Source organism: Pinus tabuliformis, chromosome 3_1 (genome assembly GCF_031772625.1).
Source record: "Pinus tabuliformis cultivar Carrire ecotype Pingquan chromosome 3_1, CPIR1, whole genome shotgun sequence".
Lineage (NCBI taxonomy): Eukaryota > Viridiplantae > Streptophyta > Pinopsida > Pinales > Pinaceae > Pinus > Pinus tabuliformis.
This window is the reverse complement of record NC_142301.1, coordinates 632,610,221-632,614,208: the sequence shown is the minus strand read 5'-3', so window position 1 is coordinate 632,614,208 and position 3,988 is coordinate 632,610,221. Positions and strand designations below refer to the sequence as shown.

At 32.3% G+C, this 3,988-nt stretch overlaps 1 pseudogene; it reads left to right on the top strand.

Annotated features, from left to right (window-relative positions):
• The first annotated feature begins 2,934 nt into the window (after positions 1-2,934).
• LOC149188656 (uncharacterized) lies at positions 2,935-3,510 on the top strand (annotated as a pseudogene).
• Positions 3,511-3,988: the final 478 nt, after the last annotated feature.

Below are 3,988 nucleotides of genomic sequence, written 5' to 3'. Positions count from 1 at the left end.
GCCAGAGAATGTTTCCATGGATTCTCCTCCACCTCCACCTCCATCTCATATGTTCAGTAATCTCGATGAGAGTCACTATGTACAACCACATGGACCAAAGTTGAGGTAAACTTTTTTATTCCTAAGATTTCAGCTTTTTCTTTTTTTAAGTTACACATATATGCTAATTAATTTGTAGACGAATTATAATTTGTCCTTTCCATTGTGTACACCGGCCCATATGCAGAGTGTCGTTGATGTCATTGTTATGTGGATACATGAGTGGTATGTTAGGTTTAGAGGCATTGATGATGTGGGTCTATCGATGCATGCCGCAATCATTGAGCCATATGCAAAGTGTCGTTGATGTCATTGTTATGTGGAGACATGAGTGGTATGGTTGGTTTAGAGGCATTGATGATGTGGGTCTATCAATGCATGCCCCAATCATTGAGCCATAGGTAGGGAAACACCCAACCCAGATTCATCAAACCCCAGTCCTATGTGACTTGCATTTGGACTCGACATAGGTTAGTAGATTCATGTATATGTAATTAGAAATGTGGTTCAAAATCATTTATTTCCATATTGTTTATTTTATACAAATAATGATCTAGTTAGTTTGAATTTGAATGTGTTATATTGCAATACCAGCTTATGGAAACTTAATTTGCACGGTGGAACTCACATAGCAGTTTTGACAATACTTATAGTGTCATAGTTTGTATATTTTTAGGCTCATTTCATAGGGCACATTCACATGTGATACAAACTTTGGATAATTTCATACATGGGCAATTTATGGATGTACATCATAGATATTATTTTAGTTTATATATGCTTATTATTTTAGTTTATGGATGTTCATGTGATATTTGTAATTTGTATATATTTTCATATGGATAGTTTATTGATACATGTATTCATTATTTTAGTTTATGAATTTTTATTAATCTTTTTTATGGATGCTCATTAATTTTTGAAATTTATGGAACTGTTAAAATTATTTCGCTAATTTAAAAAAATAAAAAAAAATAAAAATAAAAATAAAAAATAATCTTTATACTATACCTTTTATTAATAAAATATATGTTCAATTCTAATTTCTAGTTTCACAGACTAAGAAAATAAGTACAATCTTAAGTTATAATGCAAGTCACTTTGATACTTAAAATGAACTAAAATATATCATGTATCAATTTAATATTGAACATGGAAAAAATTCCAATCATGCTTCATATTGGCTTGTAGAAAATGTATTTTAGTTCAATCAACATGTATGTTATTATAATTCAATTTTAAAAATAAATTATTTGATTTATAAAGTCATCCATATTATAATAAAAAAAATATACATGTGAAAATTTTTGTGACCCACCCATATACCATTGCATGGACAACTTTTTTAAGTATTTCAATCAATTTCTTATTTCAATGTTCAATTAAAAAACACAAATAAGATTGAAATAAGTTTTATTCAATTTTAAAAAATGTCATGTAAACAACAAATAGGTTTTATTCAACATTATTTATTTTGAGATTATCTACAAGAGCTTTGTCATAACATGATATAAGTAAATCATATTGAAATTTAATATATAGGTCAAAAAAACAATATATGACAACTTTTCTATAATTTTATATAATGTTATCAACTTTATTAAATTTACAAGTAGTTATCTAAGTATTTCAATCAATTCCTTAGGATGGAAATATTTATTTATTTTTATTTTTTATGTTTATATATATATATATATATATATTATTTATTTTTATTTTTTATTTTTTTGAGTTTTTAAAAACTCAAATATAATTGAAATAAGTTATATATATTCAATTTTAAAAGATGGGAGATGTAAAAGTCACAAATACAAGTTTTATTCAATTTTATTTTGTTTGAGGTTATCTCAACTTATCTTGACAATGAACCACACTGGTTGGTTGTGTCGACAAAAGTTTCGCTATGTGATTTTCCCCTAGAATCTTCAAAAAAATGCAAAAATTTAATCATAATGCATTTAGTTTATAATTTTTATGTGATTACACTGAAATCCATGCACAATGTTAAACTAATTAACTTGAAAGAAACTCTTAAAATCAAATCACTAAGCGAATCATTGACTTAGTGCATCAGAGGATTAACATACATGTCCATGCATCACCATGGTTTCTCCGACAACGGTCACAGCTCGACTCGACTCCCGCAACTCCATCATTGCAATTTTATTTATCTAGCTGCAATGCTTGGACTTCAACCCTTCATTCAATACGTCCATATGCATTCATTCAATGGCCCAGTGCCCATCCAACATTTCAAATTAGTAAGTGCCACCCAAAATTTTGAATTCAAATTGGTTAATCCAGCCTGAATTCTTTTATGAAATGAATAGTCCCGCTCTGTTTCCATTTTCTTGAGCCAGAAGATGCTGCCTGTATCCCTAAAGGAGAAATGTTTCAGAGGCAGGCGTTTCATTACCCTTCAACCATGGATGCCTGGATTCGACCCTCTTTTGGCGCCAATCAAGCGGAACATTTTATGTGCCAAACTTCCAGGGCTTCCTCTGGAACTTTGGAATGTCGAGGCCATTAAAGAGATTGCAAATCAGATATGATGCTTCTATTATTGGGATGACGATTGTTTCGACCATCTGGATAAACAACTAGCTTGGTTTTTGGTGGAAGTTGATGCGGGGAGAGGTCTTCTGACTTAACTGGAGATCAAATGGCGCAGTTTTAACACTTAGTGACTTGTTTTTTCGAGTTGTCATTATTTCCCCATTTCAATTCCTTTCCACGGTTCATTAAGTAACCTCACTGCTGCACAAATTCCCTTATCTGATAACTTACTCATGCAACGGTGCAATCCATAGAATATTGCAGATTTCATTGGTGCTCCTAGGAAAGGATTCGCTCTGCAAAATCTCTTTGTGTAAGCAGCGTTAGGTTTCATTAATTATGGGTAACTGTCTGCCATCTCGCGGATCCGGAAACCTATCTACACATTTCATGGCCCGTGAGGAATTTATAATGTTCCCAAGATCTGACGGTAAGATAATGGAATTCATGGCTCCCCTTGTCGCCAGAGATCTCATGTCGGCGTACCCATAGCATTTAGTTGTGCATTTTGAGGATGCAAAATGCCGCTCTCTTTCACCGGACAAGAAGTTGGTTCCCAGGCAGCTTTATCGGCTGCTACTTATTCCTATTTTGTCTTCTCATTCCATTGATGGCGTTTTATCAGGGTCGAATACCTGATTCGCGAGCAGAATTACCAGTGAAGGACCTAAGAGTACTTGCCCGCCTTCTTCATTCACATGTGCGTAGAATGGCAATGGTATTATTAGGGTTCAGATGGTAATCTCGAAACAAGAACTGCACGCTTTGCTTTCAGATCCATGTATGAAAGAAAGATCGTTGTTGCTTCAACTTCAGTGTAAAGCCCAACATGTGAAAGAAGATTATGTTGTCACAAGAAAATGCAGCAACAATGGATGGAGACCATCGTTAGAGAGCATTCCAGAGGTGAATTAATTAAGGCCACATATTCTTGTCATCGTGAAGTTGCAGTAGTAGAATATTTGCTATGAATTGGATGTCACGTGTCCGGCTGAATTTTCATTTCGCATGATAAGGAGCTCAATTCATATACTATGTATTATTGTGAATAAACACTAATGCTTTATTTTTATGCTTTTCATAACATTTTGGGTTTTTTAATAAATTCATTTTGCAAATGCAAGTTTGTCAATAAATTCGTTCGTTAAAATTCGTTACTCTCAGGCTCGACAACTTTCAAAAGTATAGTCATTACATGGGTAAATTTGTCAAAACTATAATTAGTTTTTAATAATAATAGCGGAAAAAGGGAAATTATATGTTATGTTTTTAAGCATTTTCTTTTATTTATATCTTTTAATCGATTCTATTATTAGGAAAATAGATTTATTTTATTTTATTTCTTTTACGCAAGTTCTTTTATCACTCTTGTCAAAGTTTGGACTGTAACTGC